A 21387-nucleotide genomic window follows, 5' to 3' on the forward strand; every position below is an offset into this window, starting at 1 on the left:
TCTTTCTTTCTTCCTTCCTTCCTTCCTTCCTTCCTTCCTTTCTCTCTCTTTCTCCTTCCTTCCTTCCTTCCTTCCTTCCTTCCTTTCTCTCTCTTTCTCCTTCCTTCCTTCCTTCCTTCCTTCCTTCCTTCCTTCCTTCCTTCCTTCCTTCCTTTCTTCCTTCCTCCCTTCTTTCCTCCCTCCCTCCCTCCCTCCCTCCCTCCCGCTTCCTTCCTTCCTTCTACCTTCCCTCCCTCTTTCTTGCTTTTTTGCTTTCTTTCTCTCCTCTTCCTTCTCCTCCTCCTTTTTCTCGTCCTTCATCTCCCTTTCCCTCCTCCTCTTAAGGGTGTGTGTATATGTGTATGAACACATGTTCAGGTGTTTAATATAGGCCAGAAAAGGGGATCAGACCTCCTGGAGTTATAAGCAGCCGAGAGCTGCCTTAAGTGGGTGCTGGGAGCTGAGTTCTGGTTCTCGGCAAGAGTAGCAAGTGCTTTTAATCCTGAGCGATCTTTCAAGACCCACCCTAGGGGTTTTTTCTTTTTTTTAAAACCCAATTGACAGTTGAAATTGACCATCATGAGGAATGAGTGTGTTTTATATTCTAATAAATTTATCCAAAGTGAGACCCACCACACCCTCTATTTGGCAGCATCAAATGTTGTTCCTGCAGTCCATGTAGACTCAGGAGCGCAAAGCAGAGTAAAGTGTAAATTTACAGGGGATATTTCCAGGAGAAAATGTAAGAGAGTTGTGGTTTAAAGAAGGAATACAGACACCATGTGTGGAGTATCTCAGCAAATATGAATGCTTGGAGATGGTTTATTATCCATAATATCCCCAGCGCAGGTCAGCACAGTCATGGACTCTGTTTTGGAGACTGCAGTCAAAGATGCTTCCTGAAGCTCCTGGCTTAACAGCATGGATTATGGTATCAAAGCTAGGTTGCTCTTCGTCTTGAATCTGCTCAACCCATCAAACTGGATAGAAACTGAGCCATCTTTTCATCTAGAGAACAAAGTGACCAGACAGGGACCAAACAGAGGCATATGCCTGAAAAGGGAAGCCTAAGAAGTATTTGAGCCTGAAGCAACAGGGCTAAATGATGTTCGCACGATCTCTATTAGAAAGAAGTTGAAGGACGAACGTATAATCCTTCTGTGCCTCTGAGAGACTGTTGAAAAGTCTTTGTAATGTCAGTCAGAGGCAGTACAATGCGCATCACCACACGCCACCAGCAAGGCCCTCTTGGATGCCCCAAGAACTGTCTTTACAAAGGGAAGGCTGCCTGGGAATGTGGAAATGCACCTGCAACTTCTAAGAGATCAGTGGGGGGATATTTGAAAGTGGCAAGTGCCGGTTTCCTCAGATCTTAATGCTGTCTGACATGTCAGTGAATTAGCATCAGTGCTGTGTTTTGAGAATTGGTTTTGGGGGCCTCTGTAAATCTTTCTTCAGCACCAAGTTGTTTGGATGTTAGCTTTAGCTTATGGAACGCTTGACTCCTGTTGTCACAGGCTGCTATTTTTTGTACAAGAGGCAACGGGTTACTTGCAAATATTTTCTTGAGAAGTGTGGAGGTTTGGATATGCTTAGCCCAGGAAGTGGCAATATTTGGAGATGTGGCCTTGTCAGAATAGGTGTGGCCTTGTTGGAAGAAGTGTGTCACTGTGGGTGTGGGCTTAAGATCCTAGTCTTAGCTGCCTGGAAGCCAGTCTTCTCCTGTCTGCCTTTGGATGAAGACGTAGAACTCTCAGCTCCTCCAGCCCCATATCTGCCTGGACATTCCCATGATCCTGCCTTGATGATAATAGACTGAACCTCTGAACCTGTAAGTCAACCCCAATTAAGAGTTGCCTTGGTCATGGCATCTCTTCACACCAGTAAAAACCTAACTAAGACAGAAAGATACATGGTATTTCACCGAGGAAGTAGGTAAGGCTCAAGGGAGTTAGGCATATCACATTCAGAAACACAGGGACTGGGAGCTTTGAACCACATGCCTTGTTCTAGAATTCATGCTTTATATTGCTTTACACTGGACACCTGAGAAAGCACTGAAGGTAGCAGCAAAAAGGGGTCTGACGAGTTCATCACTAAACACCTTATGGGATGTACTTCACAGTCTAACAAGTCCATTACCAAACATCTAATTCAAAGTTCATTTCACGAGTGTGGGGAGTTAGATCAACTGTTAGTTCCCTCGGGTCTTATTTTACTTATCAATCTCTTTATCCACAGAAGGAAAATTAAATGATTCACTAATACACTAATTCACTAATATAGTCATTCTGAACTTGCAAGGTTATAGCAGGACTATCTTAATTTAATGTGGTGTGTGTGTGTGTGTGCGTGTGTGTGTGTGTGTGTGTGTGTGTGTATGTGTGTGAGTGTGTGAATGTATGGAGAAAGGAGAGACTGAGTCAGGCTTTCAAGTTTCGGGCAATGTTGGGAGGCTTCTCAGTTCTCAAGGAACAAGATACTTTAAAAAGCTGTTAGGTGTCAATCTGCTGACGACAAAGTTCTCAAATGTAAAATGAGGCAGAGAAGCCATTTTTAAAATCCTACTGACCCACTGAACATCTGAAGAGTCAGTGCATGCTTGTGTATACATGTACATGTGAGTGTTTATGTGTTTGTGTGAGTGTATGCATGTACATGTATGTGTATGTATGTGTGTGAGCTTGCATACATGTGTGCACATGTCAACCTCAGGTGCTTTTCTTCGTTACTCTCCAACTTGTAATGTGAGACAGAGTGTCTCACTTCTTGACATCACAGATTCACGAGGCCCCTGTGACCTGGCTCTATTTGTCTAGTGCTGGAATCTCAGGCTACCATGCCTAGTTTCTCACGTGACCCATGGGGATCAGACTCAGTCTATGCTTGGAAAGCAATACCTCTACAGCTTTACCTTTCCTCTCTCCCCTCCCCAGGGGTGACTGCATTTTAGCCAGAGCATCCTCTACAACCCTGTAGACTTTATCTGTGGCTCTTCTCCCAGCCCCATGCTTCTAGAAATAAGACTCAGACTTAAAATATATTTACCAATATCTAGGCCGTATTGCTAGGCTTTTGTCTTATTATATCATAACTTAAGTTAGCCCATTTATTTTTTATCTACCTTCTACCATGTGGCTGGTTATCTGTGCCCAGGTGCCATGTGTCTATCTCGTCACATCTCCCCTGGGTGAATCCCCTGAAAGAATCCCAGGATTCTCTCTCCTCCCAGATGTCCTCCCTTCTATTCCACCTTTTCCTGTAGGCCATAGGTTTTTAATTGACAGGCAACGCATCCATACCATACACAAGACATTCTTGCTACACGACCATCGCATCCCCAGCACCCAGCTTCCCAGCTCTGTTTTATAGATGAGACCTATTAAGACACAGGGAGTTGCTTATGGTTGCAAAGTAGGATTCAAAGCCATGCAGTCTGATTCCTGGGCCTTTCAAAAAGGCATTTGAGACCTGAGCAGCCACCTTTCCAGGTGGAGACAAGGATGGAGAATGAGTAACTCTGAGGAAGCAAGAAAACAACTCAGGTGCCCACCGGGACACTTGTGCATGCCAGGGCTTGTGCGGCATCGCATTGACTTTCTTTGATCAGCCTCAGGGCATCCTGAGGGGAGCCACACACAAACCTGGCATGCATGGGTAACGAATTCTTCTTCAGCTAGTATGCCACCTGTGTGTGGGGAGCCGATACCTCACAGAGGTCTCAGAGCTTCTCTTTAATTGAGCACTGTGTCTCTTCAGTCTGGAATTTAGGCTGAAGGAGATGATTAGAGTGGATTAGGTTGATATTGGTCAGGCAGGCAGGCCTTAAGTGACAGCCCTATCCTGAGATGCCTCCTTCTCAAGTCTGCCTCCAAGGCCAAAGCTAAGCTTGTTCATCATTATCAGAAATGTTCTGCTATGTCTCTCCCCCACCAACCCCTTCCCCCCTCGGCTCAGTCTACCAAGGAGACAGTGTGCAGTTCTTGCTCTTAAAACCTATATGTGTATGTGCTGTATGTTGGATCTTAAATGTCCCCCAAGGTTGATTTGGTAAAGGTATACTCCAAGGGTGGTACTTTTGGGAAATGGTAGTCCATTTAAAGAGGTGGGACACTGGAATGTCCTCATGTCACCAGAGCCATGCCCCTGAAAGGCATGGTGTAATTCCAACTCTTTCCTCTTCCTTAGACTTCTGTCCCCTGGACTTGAGGTGAGCAATTGGATCCTGTCACATGCTCCTGCTGTGATGTGCTGCCTCGGCTCAGGTATGGCTAACTTACCTTGGACCAAAGCCTCTGATATTAGGAGTCCAAAGAAATCTGTCTCCCTGTGCATCAACTAGCTAGGTATTCACAATTCTAAGAGTATGATAAGGTCTTAGGCTATTAAGTCCCTATGAGCGTGGGTGTGTGCAGGCCATGGTGAGTGTATTGGGATCACAGACTGAGTGAGTGTTGTGACAAGGTTATTGTTCACATATACCCCAGGCAAGCTGGCCCAGGGACTCTTGGGGAATCACCTGTGTCTGTCTCCTTGGAGTGCTGGGATTACAGACATACCCAGATTTATGTAGATGCCGGGGACTCTAACTCAGGACTTCATGCTTACGTGGTAAGTACTTTAGTTACTGCTCCTGATCCATCTCCTCAGCCCCCAAATCCTCCAGCTCTAGTTTCATTTCTGTTGCTGTGATTAAATACAACAACAACAACAACAACAACAACAACAACAACCACAGCTTAGGAGAGAAAGGGATTTATCTCAGCTCACAATTCCAGGTTAGACTCCATCATGGTAGGGAAGGTAAGGTAAGAACTTCAAACAGCCAGTAACATTATATCCGTGGTCAGGAGCAGAGAAGAAAACGATGCATATTAGCTCACTTGCTCAGTTGCTAGTGCTCACCTTGATTGCTACTCTTAAACAGTGGAGGACCCCTGACTAGGGAATAGTACTGCCCACACTGGGCTGGATTGTCTCACAACAATGAACTCAATTAAGATATCCACAGGCCAACTCAATATAGGCATTGACTGACATTCTTTTCAACAGTGACTCCAGTTTGTATCAAGTTGATAATCAGAGCTAACCATCATATTGCTCCTTTGAAGTGAACCAATAGTGAGCATTTTAAACCACAGGTACTATTAGGAGAAAAAACCACCTGGGCTGGGCCAGAAGCCTCTCTTATGATGTTTCTGTCTCGTTTATAATATCACTCAGAAATCTGGTCACCCTGTCAATGATGCACAGCCCAGGCTGAACTCTTCATTTTAAACTCCTGATCTGCCTTTCTCTTTCCTCCTCACATCTGTGTCTTATGCATCACCTGCCTGCAAACCCTCAAGGCTCCTCTGTGAATGCCTCAACCCTGGCGGCCACCACCTGCTTGATCTCACCACGATCTCTTGCCCCTGCACATACATTCTTTACTTGCTAAGTCATCATTAAGAGAAGGCAAATCAAGTCATGCTTACCCTCCCCTCATCAGCTTTCCACAGGACTTGCCATGGCAGTGCGTGTGCTCTAAGCCTTTCATACCTTCTCAGACTTAGAGAACAATCTAAGCTTCTCATCTTTACCACAGCCACATTCAGCCCTGGTGACCTCCCCAGATGCCCTCTGCCTGCAGCTTGTTTGCTTGTTTGTTTTTGGCTCTTCTGTTGGTTGACCTCTTTCCTAGTTTCCCTTCTGAAAGGTTTATACACATGATTCTCCCCCTTGGGTCCCTACCCTTTGATCCCATTGTGTTCCATACATACATGTCCTTAATGCTGTAGACACAAAACAGTAACCACAGCTTGATTGTCCAAGTAACATCCATTTCACCCCATATTGCAACAGCAGAGAATGATCTCTGGCCAGAGTTGCAGTAGAAGAATATTTGAGAAGCAAGCAGAACTAAAGGCCCATCACTGCCCTAAGAGGGAGGAGACCATACGACAAGGGATGGAGATGGTCTCCAGTGAAGCTCTTGGCTAACACCCAATGAGGAAATGGGAAATTCAGCCCTGAAAGGACAACACTGAATCCTCCCAGCATTCCAAGTGATTGTAGAAGCTGCTTCTCCCCAGAGGTTCCCTCAGATGGCCAGACAGCAGAAGCCTAGGTTTTCACCTTCTAATTCTTTGATGTTGGATAGAACTTTGAGCGAACACACTTCTGCTGTTTTTGAGCTGATATTTCTGATCATTTGAGGGCAACGAGAGAAAGCTCACATAGCCTGGAATGTTCCTTCTCCACTGTTTCCTGTATGGCCTCTTCTCTTGCCAGGCCCAGCCATGCCTGCCAGCTTACCTGAAGCAAAGTCCTGGCTGCTGTTCATTTGAAAGCTCTCTTCCACTTTTCCTCTTAGCGCTCACCAGTTTGGCCTCATCTACATTTCTTTCCCTCCAATACCAGAGATTGAAGGTTTGGCTTCGTACATGCTAATTAAAGGCTCCACCATTGAACTAGAGCCCCAACCCCTCTTTTTTACTCTTTGTTTTGAGACTAGGTCTCACTAAGTTGCTCAGCTGGCTTTGAACTCACTCCATGCCCTATGAAGGCCTTGAAAGTAAGATCCTTTTGGTCTTCTCAAGTAGCTGAAACTGGAAGCCTGTACCACCAGGCCCAGCTGGCCCCGTTGACTTGAGATGCTGTAACTCTGCTCATGTACGGACACTCTGTAAACCCCAGCTCCTCCTTCTTTCTACTTAGATGGCTAAGTTATTAACCATTCTGTACCTTAGTTTTTGAACCTGTAAAGTGGGAAAAATTACACCCACTTAAGTCATATGAATGTTATCTATAAAGTGTTTAAAGTAGCATTTGGCATAGAGCAAGCTATAATAATTCTAGTTGCTGACTACCATGTGTAGTGGTGTTCTGTTGGAGCGCAGCACACTACCATTGTGACAGAGGAGGTCACACCTAATTTTTCTAAGTAAAGTTTTATGGAGACACAGCCACATTTTTCTGCATGTAGTCAGTGGCACTTTTGTGCTATCGTGTCAGAGTTGAGTAATTATGGCCACAAGGTTTGCAAAGCTAAGTTATTTGTTCTTTGCCCTTCCACAGAAGCATCATGCTGTAGGTTCTAGGTGCCATGAATGCTAGGATCATATCTGTTTTTATTCATCCTGCATCCTCCATCATTCTGGGAGTGTGGTAGGTGCACACTGCAGCATATGGATACCATAAAAGTTGGATTGGGTATTGTGGGAAGCCACATGTGCCGTTGCAGAGTGGCACTGACTACTGCTGGCCACCACGCATAAGTTTGGACAAACAACCAATGTGTACATATGCAGTAAAGTTTTTTGCAAAGACACTGCCTGGCCCGGGCATGATAATGAGGTCCTGTAAGGTACTGAGAGTATAACCAATCAGATGTGAGACATGCAAATGAGGTATGATAATGAGGTCCTGTAAGGTACTGAGAGTATAACCAATCAGATGTGAGACATGCAAATGAGGTATGATAATGAGGTTCTGTAAGGTACTGAGAGAGAGTAGCCAATCAGATGAGGAACATGCAAATGAGGCTTAGTGCATAACCAATCCGGGTGTGAGACACGCCCCTCCTAGGCCTATAAAAGCAGCACCAGTTCTGGGCTCGAGGTCTTTTTGCCTCTACAATCAAGCTCTCCCAATAAACGTGTGCAGAAGGATCCTGTTGCAGCGTCGTTCTTCCTGGCCAGTCGAGCGCGCGCAAGAAGTGATGCCGAAAACCCTGGGACAAGAAACATCTTCAGGCACGAGCGAAGACCCCCTGCTACAGGGAGGATTCAGAACTGCATCACGGGGAAGGAGCAGTTAATAAAGGTTCCCGCAAAACAGACTGCTGAGAAGGATCCAGCATGGATTCAGAACTCTTCAGCTGGGGAACGGTGATAATGAAGTGTTCCTGCAAAACAGACTGCTGAGAAGGATTCGACTGCATGGATTCAGAACTCTTCAGCTGAGGAACGGTGGTACCGGTAAGTCTCCCAAATTGATCCCCAGGTTAAAGGGGGATATGTTTTTTAAGAAAAAGAAGAGGGAAGAAAAATAAAAGGAATCAGTGATAAAGAAAAGGAAATAGTAAAGGAAAGGAAAAGGGAAAGGAAAGGAAAAAAAAGGAAAGAGAAAAGGAAAAGAGAGAAGAGAAGGAAAGAAAGGATTGAGACGATAAGGTTCCCGGCTTTGGGACAAGTTAAGGTTCATGAGTTATGCTTTTTTCTCCCATTGACCCTGTGTGGATAGGTCTGATAGTTTTGGTCTTGTTTGTTCTGATATATGGACTCTGTTACTGTTTGAAACTGTGTGTAGAGGCAGTCAAGACAGGTCAGAAAATCCTTACAGAGCAACAAGAAAGTATGTCGGGAGAGGAGAAGGGCTTAAAGAGAAAAAGGAAAAAGAAAGGAGACACAGTGTTATCAGGTGGACCAGAAGAAGAAAGTATACAGCAAGCTTATGGCTTGCTTAATGAAACTTTAAAAAATAATGGCTTGATTATTGCACCAGAAAAGGTACAGCAGTCTAATGTTAGTCATTTTCTAGGAGCCACTATTACTTTACGATGTGTCACCCCACAAAAGATTAGTATAAGAAAAGATCATCTAAAGACACTAAATGATTTTCAAAAATTATTAGGAGATATTGTCCTACAGTGTGGTAAATGTGTAGAATTTACTAATGCACCTTCCGTGGGTGTTAATCCTCGCGGATTGCGACCCCTAGATGTTTGGCAAATGGACGTCACGCATATCCCATCTTTTGGGAAATTACAATATGTACATGTGTCCATCGATACCAGTTCTGGTGTCCCCCGGGGAGCTATTTGTGTTTTTCCACAGGGTGAAGAAAATCCACTTTGGGTCCCGACACGACTGACAAGGACCATGAAAGAGCAAGATGAACCCCAAGATGATTCTCCTGCTCCTGATGATTGAAACCAGGATAAGTATACCTTTATGGGCCATAGTAAGATCATGGCCAATACCTTTACCGGTACATTCCAATTCTTCTACCTAGCCTTTGTTTTTTGCAAAGGAATGTTTTTTGGATGTGCCTTATGCACGACAAACTCCTCAAGAGCCACGGGTGTATAAGAGTACTAGTATTCATTTAAATTATACATTATGCTTTGTGCATAATGTGGATAAACCTTTTACACCCTGTATATTTTTTAAAAAAAGAGATTATCTCTAATTGGGCAGATCAAATTAATACTGCTGACACTATAAGTCAGATAGCAGAAAAACCGTCTGAGGCATTGCTTACCCTGCAAAGGGTGGATTCTCATATCACCTCAGGGTTAATGTTAGTGAATCAGAGTGGATATTTTACAACATGACATGGAACAAATGATGGATGTCATACAAATGAGTTGTGTGGCATCTACATCGCATGTGTGCATTACTCCCAATAGGTATATTAATAATTCTCTTATTAAAAGTACAGACCTATCGAATTTCCTGAAGGGGAACTGGTCGCAGGAGCTGGAGAGGTTGCAGACGAGACTGCAGATGCAGATCCTGAACCTTAATGGGACCAGAGTGGAACCAGTGACCCTCGGAGACTTTACCTCTTGGCTTACCTCTGCTTTTTCTTACTTTAAGGAATGGGTGGGAGTGATTTTGTTTGGTGCTGCCATATGCTGTGGACTGGTGTTCATGCTGTGGTTGGTATGCAAATTCAGAACCCAACAAAAACATGACAAGGTGATTATAACTCAGGCACTTTTAGCTATTGAAAACGGCTCCTCCCCTGAAATTTGGTTATCCATGCTCAAGAATTAGTTGGCATCTGAGTTCTCTACTCTTGCACTCCACGGCACTGAGATGAGAGAGACTCAACGATCATTGATCAGCCCTTGCACATCACTGAGGTTTCCTCATTGCAAGTGATAGAGTGATCATGATTTCCCCACTAACTCATTTTTTGGCTGGCCTCTTTTGCAGAGTTCGCCCTAGGTCATTTAGCAGTTATTGTCACACAGCACTGCGATATCCAGAGACAGGCAACTTTCCTCGTGCACAGTCCAACCTAAGACATGGGGCCCGGTGGCGATAGGGTTACCCTATGACGGGTAAGGCTGTGACATTAGAGGAACGACCTAAAACAGGAGCCACGGCGGATGGGCATAATTGCACAGGCCTAGTCCAGCCTCATTTTATTAAAACAAACAGGGGGAGATGTGGGAAGCCACATGTGCCGTTGCAGAGTGGCACTGACTACTGCTGGCCACCACGCATAAGTTTGGACAAACAACCAATGTGTACATATGCAGTAAAGTTTTTTGCAAAGACACTGCCTGGCCCGGGCATGATAATGAGGTTCTGTAAGGTACTGAGAGTATAACCAATCAGATGTGAGACATGCAAATGAGGTATGATTAATGAGGTTCTGTAAGGTACTGAGAGTATAACCAATCAGATGTGAGACATGCAAATGAGGTATGATAATGAGGTTCTGTAAGGTACTGAGAGAGAGTAGCCAATCAGATGAGGAACATGCAAATGAGGCTTAGTGCATAACCAATCCGGGTGTGAGACACGCCCCTCCTAGGCCTATAAAAGCAGCACCAGTTCTGGGCTCGAGGTCTTTTTGCCTCTACAATCAAGCTCTCCCAATAAACGTGTGCAGAAGGATCCTGTTGCAGCGTCGTTCTTCCTGGCCAGTCGAGCGCGCGCAAGAGGGTATCAAGGCTACTGTTGCCTGTCCAGGAAGCCACCCTAGCTCTCCCTGTCTGGCATTAGCCCTTCTGCACTAGAGCCAGTAGCTCCTCTCATTAACATGCATGCTGGCCGTTCCCCAGCCTCATTAACGCTCCTGCATAGCCATCTTGGGCTTTAACACTAAGTGCCATTTCTTTGCAAATTAATGCTGCACTGTAGGTATAGTTAATAAACTCAGTGCCCTTCAACCATTTGTCTTCCAGATAGGTACCTACCTACCTTGGATTGTCTGAGAGGGCTCAGATGCTGTTATGTCAAACTAGCACATCATAAATCAGTAGGTGCCATAGAATGCTCTCAAGAAACTGATACCAGTTTCAAGTTGCTCTCCCTCCCTTTGGAAGACCAAAGATAGCATTAGCCTTTGACCTGCTTTGCTGGAACATACTCAAGTGTCTAAACTTGCATCAGCTACATGGACACCTAGGGCTGGTCCATTGCCATCCATCACAATATTTCCTATTTCTATCTTCATATTCTTTAATTGTTCCATGGAGCCTTTCAGAGAGTTTAAAATTATCAACTGGATCACACTTGCAGGGGACATCAAGTCCCCTGTCAGTGAGGTGAACCAGCAGAGCTAATTGCTCATTGAGCTGTTTGCCACCAGGATAGGCTGCATCAGTTATCACCAGTGACTGTGAGGGGGTGGGAGCCAGCAGAGCCTGCTTCCCATATCTTCCTGAAGATGTCCTGAAGGAGCTTATTGTTGGCCGATAATCCACTAACTGTCCTGTGTGCTCCAGAGGGCATGCTTTGAATCTCTCATAAAGATTTCTTCAAATTTCTATGCTCAATTCCTGACTTGGGCAGAATTGAGGGTTGGGGATTCTGGTGGATATAGCCCATGGTGGGAGATGGGAAGGAGGAGGGATAGAGGAGGAGGAGGCAGAGAAGAGATGGAGGCTGTGTTACAGTCACTTGACTTGAGTCAGTCTAGTTGTGAAGTCGTGGTGGGCTGGTGTTTTGGGGAGGTGAGAACTCAGATGTCTGTGTTTGTGCCAGCCCACTCAGGAAGAGCAAACATCTGCTTCAGCCCCCATCCAGTTTGCATTTCTTGCTCTCCGCTCAGCAGACAGGGGAGAGAAGGAAGAACATTGGAATTTCTACTTATTACTGTTTAGGTCACAAATGAAGAGGCCTAAACTGAGGTCACTGTGAACAGTGACCCAGATGGAATTTCTCAGAGTCTGTGTTAGGTGTGTAAGATGACATTATTCTGGTCTTGGTGTAGGAAGCATGGTTAACTTAACACAGAGCACATGAAATCTAGGTACTGTGCAAGAATTACTCAGTTTGTATATGTGAGTGCTATCCTTCAGTGCAGATGCCCCCCGGACCTTTAGAACCTCAATTGACCTTTTATGGGAATGTCCAACTCCTGGCTACTTTGTCATAGAGTTGTGTGAACTGGAGAATTATCATTATGGGGAGGGCTTAACATAGTCTTTGGCCCATATTAAGTGTTCAACAATCAACTGCTGCTTGTAGTGTTACTATGGCTACATTTACATAATTTCATATTTCCCCTTTGTTATGAATGTTTCCTCATATCTGCTCTTTTCTGAAGAGGAAAACAGAGGAGGAGTGGGTTTGGGGGGAGGGGAGGTTGGTGGGGGAACTGGAAGGAGTGGAGGGAGGGGACACTGGTTGGGATGTATTATGAGAGAATAATCTAATTCCGACAAAAAATTAAAAGTTTGATGGTATCTATTTTGTTCTATGAAATTATTTTACTATTTCCATCAATGTAAGCAAAATGTTGATAAATTGTTTTATTTTTAAATCATGACAGAGGCCAGGGAGAGGGCTCCGTGGATAAAGGGCCTTGGTGCCAAGCCAGATGACCTCAGGACCCATGTGATGGACAAAGACACCTGACTCTCAGAAGTTGTGTTCTGGCCTCCTTACATGCATGATGTCATATGTACCCTCTCCCTCACACATAAACAGATGGTCACATTTTTAAACATTGCAGGGACTTCATATATTCAATAAGTGGATTCTTAGGGGTCAAGTAATTTTTCAGTTTAGAAATAAAATAAAGAATTTTGTGAATTATATGCAGATAATGATGAAAAAACATTTGCTCAAAATTTTTTATCTGTGAAATCCAAAATACAGCCTGATTTTTGTTATCGCGGTGTTCTGTTTGAGCCTGTTGAGTGTGAAGTGTGAATGAGCTGGTCCCATACAGATGACGGAATGTTGGACCTTCATCTGAGCGGTGATGATCTGTTTCTTGTTCATGCTACAGTTCTGTGGCTGGTTGCCATGAACAGAGAATGAGAGAAAAATAGAACATTTTTCCCCCAGGGGAGGAGGAACAATTTACTTAATTTGACTTCAAAGTTCATGTTCTCTACAATAAAATTAATTACAAAGTTTATTATTTACTAATATTGATCTATTCTGAGATTTTTATACTATTTTCCCCTAGTTTTTTTCAAACATACATAAGTATTGCTAGTGCCTATGCCAACCATATACCTTTAATTGAATATAATCATTGCTTGAACAACTATTATACATATATTTCTTAAAGTTTTCTCCCCCCTCTCTTGTGTGTGTGTGTTTAAATGCACACATGCCATGACTCAAGAAGGTCAGAGGACAACTCTCAGGAGTTGGTTCTCTCTTATCACACCCATGCCATGGGACCTGGGGACCTGGGGATTAAACTCAGGTTGTCAGGCTGGCATGCAGGCACCAATGAACCATTAAACTATTTTGCTGACCCCTAAACGTATACTTTTGGTTGTTTTGAGAGGCAGATAAATCCTGGCGCCCCTATGATGTCACAGTGAGAAAGGGAGGTGGCACAGAACACCTGCAAAGCAGAGCTGCAGCTCCTGCCCCTCAGGCTTCCTCCTTTTGTTCCTTTGGCCTCCACTGCTCCGTGCTCCCCCAGCTCTGGGCATGCCCACATTACTATCCTTGCATTTTAAGGATCCCATGCTATAACTCTGAGCATAGTACTCTCTTGAACAGATTTCTTAGGCTTCAGTGTCAGTCCTCTGTAAAAGATGCTGTGTGACGTCATATATATGCCACTACTTCTCGGTTCTTGTTTCTACAGAATCTCAGCTCAAAAGGCTTTAATGACAAAAGAATGAGTTTTTGTGGATATTGCACATACATGCTGCTTGTAATTTCAGTTTCCATCCATCAATAAACAGCAAGACTGTAGAAGAACCTAGTTTCCAAGTGCTGAAAAGGACAGAGACCTCCTTCTTCGACTGTGGACCACATGAAAAGTAGGTAAGGCTAGATGTGGTTCTTGGTCAGCTAGTTTTGCTGAGTCCTGGTCATGGAATCACGTTGATGCTGTTATTGCATCCTACTGCAGTCCATGTGTGTGTAAATCTGTATGTGTGTACAGCTGATGTGTGCACGTACATCTGTACAAGTGTACAATTGCATGTATATACACAAGCACATGTGTACAGATGAGTATACGTATGCATGCACATGAGTACAGTTGACTATATAGGTATGCATGTACATGCACACAGCTATGTGTATGTATATACATACACAAGCTCATGTGTACAATTGAGTGTGTATACATACATGTACATGCATACAGTTGTGTGTATGTGTGCATGTACATGTATATTTGTACAATTGAATGTAGGTAAGCATATACATATGTACAGCTGAGAGTGTATGTATCTCTATGTACATGTATACAGTGGCATGTAGTCTATGTTTACATGTGTATACCTGTATATGCACATACCCATGTGCATGTATATAGCTGAGTATGTATATGTTCATGTACACATGTATATGTGCACGTGCATATGTGCATATTTATGTCTACAGCTGTGAATATATGCATGCACATGCACAGACCTGTGTATATATGCATATATTATACACTCTTCCTTATTGGATTTCAGTGGCAGAGCTAGCATAGAAGAAATCAATTCTCATTGGATCTCTTTGTATACTTTCCTAATGTACAGTTTTTGCCTAAGAAGTTTCAGCAGACCTTACCTGTTAAAATATCTAAGGCTTGAGTAAATTTTAGAGCATATCTTTCACTACTCTCAAATTCTTTCATGGTTTTAGGGGCTAAATTTCTGAACTTGTTTTAGCTTTTGCAGTTTTTTTCTAGAGCAGTGTTGTCTATGGTAGCTTTTTTCAGCCAGAGGGAACTACTTAAAGTGAATGAAAACAAAATAAGATAAGAGGCCACTCCACATTGTGTTAGCTACACCTCATTAGCCTGGTGTGTGCTTTCCTGTGCTCAGTGCCCTGCACATTGGCCACCACTGACAGAACATTTCCATTTACACAGAAAGCTCTGCTGGCCAGCATGAAAAATTATTTCAATTTGATTATGCTTTTTGGGTTATGCAGTTATGTAAGATCTTTAATAATAATTTAAGGGCATAGTATTGCACATCTATAATCCTACCACCCAGGAGGCTGAGGCAGGAGGGTTGTGAGTCTAAGACCAGCGGAAGTTGAATCTCCTTAAAAAGTAACTTGAGGGTTGAGGATGGAGTTTAGTTGGCAAAGTGCCTACCTAGCATAGATGAGCCTTGGTTTCAGTCCTTAGCACCACATGACTTTGGCATAGATTACAGGTGGTGCATACTTGAAATCTTAGAACTTGAGGGTGGAAAGAAGAGGATCAGAAGTTCAAGGTCATCACTGGCCGCATAGGGAGTTCAAGGCCAGCCTAGGATGCATGAAGCTCCCTGTTCCAAAACAAACATACAAACAAACAAACAACAACAACAAAAACCCAAACCAAGTAACAAAAAAACAAAACAAAAGTGTGTTAGCCTGGTGTCTTAGTACTCTACTGCCACAACAAAATGTGACTGAGGCAGCTCATAGAAGCAGCATTTACTTGGGGGCTTGCTTACAGTTTCAGAGAGTTCGTCTATGATCATCATGGCAGACAGGCAGGCATGGCCATACAGCAGTAGCTGAGACCTTACATCTGATATGCAAGTTGCAGGCACTGAGAGGAAGACTGGGCCTGTCATGGAAATCTGAAACCTTAATGCCCAGTCATAGTGACACACCTTCTCCAACGAGGCCACACCTCCTAATCTATTCTAAACGGTATACCAACTGGAAACCAAACACATGAGCCCACGGAAGCCACTCTCATTCAAACCAGCCCAGCAGGTGGGGAAAGGCACTTACCTAACAACCAGAACTCAGTGCCCACATGGTGGAGGAGAGACTGACTTTCTCAAGTTGTCCTCTGCTGTCCATCTGAATGTGGTGGCACTTGCCTCAACAAATATAGGAATGTAAGAACTATAAAATAAAATAAGAAACAAAAGACCCAAATGAGTGCCTTTCTATAGTCATGCCCCCTTTGTCTTTCTAATGAGGCTCATTATTCTCCCTCCCTCACCAGCTAGAAGTCAGAACCGCTCCAAGTATTTATCTTTAGTGCTCTTGAAAATATATTTGGCTTTTACTAAGTCCACTATTTAAAGCATTTAATTAATATTTTTATTGCCTGATCCTGTTTTAGGTTTGTTTTATAGTTCTTTCTATGTAGTTTGTCAACTACTTAATTCATTTCCTTCCATCCAGTCCCCTCTGCTAACATACACTAATGTCTTAAGCTAGAAGCTTTCCCTCATGAACTCTGGTTCATCTCACTGGCTTTAATGTGGCACTTTAATTTTTATTCATTTATCCACTTATCAGTAGTTTATGGTTTCACTTTGATGTGCTTCTGTAAGTAAGAGTTAGTTGAAAGGATGAAAGATTTCTTTTCATTATTGTTTTGGTCATTAATATCTATTGTATAGCTTTGTGGTTTGGAGAATTTGAGGTTTAATGGCTATATCCATGATTGTGCCGCAGCTACCCCAAGACTTAGTAGCTTCAGGTAGCTTTTGTTTTCCAGAAGGTCTGAGGGTCAAGGTACTAGAGTCGGTGTAGTCTAATGATTTGGGCTCAAGATTCTCACTAGCTCCTGGCCTAGGGAGACTTAATGGGGACCAGAGAACAACAGGCACCCATGGTCTATTGAGGGACTTCAAATAAGGCAGCCGTCATGGAGCAGAGCAGATTACAACAAATAAACAATATGACAGCTGTGTCCTCTGAGAAGGAAGGATGAGAGAGAGAGAGAGAGAGAGAGAGAGAGAGAGAGAGAGAGAGAGAGAGAGAGAGAGAGAGAAACAGTTTTGTATGGCCAGGCTACACACCATCACACTTATACATCATCTCATTTACTAGAAGGGAGTCACTGAGGGCCACACACAAAGGGAGGAACCTACACAGAGCAAGCCATGGGCTTACTGGAAGGCATTGGGAAGCTGCCTACTATAGACAGGTCCAGTGTTCATTTTTGCATTTAAAATTATTTTGTTTGTTATTGTTATGTGTAGGGACATATAGATGGTATAGCATGCTTCTAGAGGCCAGAGGACAACTCTTGGAGTTGGTTTTCCACCCCTCCTATGGATTTTGGACATTGCACTTGGGTGGACAGGCTTGTGCTTTTGGGTGCTGTGCCTGGCACACATTACACTGTCTATGTACTGTAGGGGCTGATTTGGATGAACAAGACTGCTTTGTTCCCATCTGATGGATGTGCTCCCTGGAAGTCTGTTCAGGCTAACTTGTCACTTGTGTGGCGTCTTCAACATCATCTCTTATTTCACTTGCTGTCTCAGTTGATTTTAGCCAATAACCAAGTATATCTTGATGACCCCTCTGTACACACTGGAAATGAATGCTTGCTGCAGGGAAGGGGCAGATGATCTGTAAATGTCAGAGGCACTGAGTTCCGGCTGCAGCTACTCAAGTCTTCTATATCCTTACTGATTTTCTGTCCACTTTCCCTCCAATTACTGAGAAAGAAATGGTAAAATCTCTAGCCTGATTGTGGATTTGTCTGTTTCTCCCCTCAGGTGTGATGTTGGTAGGGGTGTCACTCTTAGAATTAGCTTGATGGACGAGTTGCCTTGCACCGTGGAACGATTCTGTTTCCCTGTGAGATTCCTTGATGACTGTGGCTGATGCTTATGCTCACAGTTGCAGGGCAATTTTACATCTTATTTTTCATTTGTGCACATTTTTAAATTTTAAATTTCTTCTTGGACCGTATGAATCTTGCTCATGGTATAGTCTGATAACCTGCCTCTTAACTCTAATGTTAAAGGTCAGTTGATTTTAGAGACAGACACACTGGCTATTTATTCATTCTCTTTATTTTCCCTCTAAAATATGCTTTATGTTTTGCTTTTGTATTTATTTTCTGTGTTTTAAATTTATTCATTTTTAGGTTCTCATGAAAGTATATACCCCTCCCCTGATACTGGCTGGTTTTTTGGTTTTGTTTTTTGGTTTTTTTTTTTTTTTTTTTTTTTTTTTGTCAAATTTGGCACAAGATAGAGTTGTCAGAGAATAAGGAGTTTCAGCTGAGGAAATGCTTCCACAAGATCTAGTTGTAAGGCATTTTCTCAGTTAGTGATTAATGGGGGATGGTCCAGCCTACTGTGGATGGGCACAGGGGAAACATTCCTGAAGAGAACAGCAATGGCTTGTGCTGTAAGATCGAGAATTGACAAATGGGACCTCATAAAATTGCAAAGCTTCTGTAAGGCAAAAGACACCGTCAATAAGACAAAAAGCCCACCAACAGATTGGGAAAGGATCTTTAACCTATCCTAAATCAGATAGGGGACTAATATCCAATATATATAAAGAACTCAAGAAGGTGGACTCCAGAAAATCAAATAACCACATTAAAAAAATGGGGCTCAGAGCTAAACAAAGAATTCTCACCTGAGAAATACCGAGTGGCTGAGAAGCACCTGAAAAAATGTCCACCATCCTTAATCATCAGGGAAATGCAAATCAAAACAACCCTGAGATTCCACCTCACACCCGTCAGAATGGCTAAGATAAAAAATTCAGGTGATAGCAGATGCTGGCGAGGATGTGGAGAAAGAGGAACACTCCTCCTTTGTTGGTGGGATTGCAAGTTTGTACAACCACTCTGGAAATCAGTCTGGTGGTTCCTCAAAAAATTGGACATAGTACTACCGGAGGATCCCGCAATACCTCTCCTGGGCATATACCCAGAAGATGTTCCAACCGGTAAGAAGGACACATGCTCCACTATGTTCATAGCAGCCTTATTTATAATAGGCAGAAGCTGAAAAGAACCCAGATGCCCCTCAACAGAGGAATGGATACAGAAAATGTGGTACATTTACACAGTGGAGTACTACTCAGCTATTAAAAAGAATGAATTTATGAAATTCCTAGCCAAATGGATGGACCTGGAGGGCATCATCCTGAGTGAGGTAACACATTCACAAAGGAACTCACACGATATGTACTCACTGATAAGTGGATATTAGCCCAGAAACTTAGGATACCCAAGATATAAGATACAACTTGCCAAATGCATGAAACGTAAGGATCTCCACCTGTTCTTGGGATGACTTAATTCACTTCTTGTGATTTCCTCTCATCACACCCATTTTCCTTCAAACGACATAACTCCATTCTTCGTGGAGGGAGGATATTCTGTTGTGTGTACACATCTTTATCCACTCCTCTGTGGCTGGATACCTAGGCTGGTCTCATAGTTACATATTTCAAAGCTAAGTATTTACATGTTTTATGACTTAGAAACCTCAAAGCTAAGGCTTCAACAGACGAGCTCTCTTTACCTAAGAGACCTGGCTTGTGTAACTGCACAAAGTCACCAGAAGCCAGGAAACTCCCAGTTACTCACCTCCCCAGCCTCAGCTTGTGAATCTCAGCCTGGTGAGTGGAGGGGTTGCTCCATGGCATCTGGTTCTCATCCAGGAAGAAGGAAACAGGGAGAGTACAAGGATGCATACTAATCTCCCCCAGTGACTTGCATTTAAATGGCCACTCCACTTAAGTGGAGTGCAGAAAATAGTTTTTAATGGGGGGTCACTTGGGTGCCCTGAGTAGCGCTGACATTTTATTACTAAGACAGAAAAGAAGAATAGACGCTTAAGAGGAAATTAGCAGGCTTTCCCCCAGAGACATAAGAATTCTCCTTGATTACTTTTGCTGGTAGATCCCTTTCCTTCCTTCCTCCTTCTTCCTTCCTTCCTTCCTTCCTTCCTTCCTTCCATTAATTAACTTATTTATTCACTTTACATCCTGATGGCAGTTCCCCCTCCACCCAATCCCCCACACACAAACAGCCTCTCCCCCATTACCCCATTCCCTTCTCAAATTTAGGGGGAAAGGGATCCTCGGGTAGGCAACAGAGTCAGGGCCAGCCCCCACTTCAGTTGTTGGTTCATTGAAAATTGCACACTGTCTTATAAAAAGGAGGAAGTTGGGTGCTGTTGTAGAACTAGAAACAGGTCATTTCTGTGGGAACTTTGAGTCACCTCCACTGTGGCTTCTGATGTGCCCTGGCTCCCCGCTTGTTGACTATTCTCTCCCCATAGCACCACTGTCTTATGAATGCAGTAGCTGCTCAACTCTTTCAGAGGATGTATGTAGATTTTGTATAATATGTGCTTTGTCCTTGCCTTGTCTTTCTTGTCTGCTTATTCTGGGGTTCCTCTTGTGTTCAGTTGATTTTCCTTAAAACTCTCTCTCTCTCTCTCTCTCTCTCTCTCTCTCTCTCTGTGTGTGTGTGTGTGTGTGTGTGTGTGTGTGTGTGTGTGTGAGACCAGAGACTTAAAACTTGGGGGGTTTTGTGCATAGCTAAGGCTGCAGTTGCCTTTAAGTTTCACTTGCTCAGCTCTCCCATTAGACCTTTCCCTGAATGGATGTTATGTGGGACTTTTCCTAGGGAGACATGAATAAATGTCTACCTAACCTCAGGAAACTGAGGACAAATCAAGGAAGCAGTTCTATCAAAGCCCAACTCAGTGATCCAGTGGGTTTATTGGAGTTACTTACATGAGATGAGTTACTTACAGAAGCAAGGAGTACCCAAAGGCAGCTGTATCACTACACCTCAGCATGGGTGATGACTTGTGAGAACTGCAATCCAGCCACCTCTACACTATGTGTAGTGAGTTTGGTAGGAGAGTCCCCACTCTTCCGCAGTCCTTACTGCTCATATAACCTTGAGGAAAGACTTATTTTTACAGATATTTTAGGTTTCAGGGACTTCCTAAGACTTGGGAGTTACTTCCTGAATCTTGAAAAGCCTCCCTTCAGGAGTGATTCATAGTAGCGAAAATTGCTACACAACCATGGAAAGGACTGATTTTGTAATTTCTGTAACTGGACTTCACTGATTATTGTCTAGAGTTTTCTGATTTGGGGTACCTGACTGAAGCAGAAAGATAGGGCAGGTTCCTCATCAAGACTAAAGATGAAGGCTCACGTGGGAGTTTGTGCTGGCTGTGTAGATTGGTCTGAGGTAGAGGTTTCTGCTTGGATTGACTGGGGATTGGTTTTGGTTGACATTTGTGGTAGGGTTTGGTTGTGGGTAGGGTTAGGTGCTAGGAGTGGGTTCTTTGTCAGAGATGAATTGTTACTAGAGTAAGGGTTTGAATGCTTCTGGGGCAGAGTTGTTTCTCCTTATGATCTCATCAGTAACTCTGCTGGCCCTAACTCTATTCTAAATCTAGTCTCAGTTCCTCACTGCTCTTCTAAGCCACTCTCTCCAGAACGTAACCCCCTTCCTTTAGAGCTGTCTCATTGTCTACTCTGAGTCGTTGTAAATCAGCTTGTCAGGAGACTGGATTGTCCCTTTTCC

This window comes from Mus musculus, chromosome 7, assembly GCF_000001635.26.
Source record: "Mus musculus strain C57BL/6J chromosome 7, GRCm38.p6 C57BL/6J".
In the NCBI taxonomy this organism is placed as follows: Eukaryota; Metazoa; Chordata; class Mammalia; order Rodentia; family Muridae; genus Mus; species Mus musculus.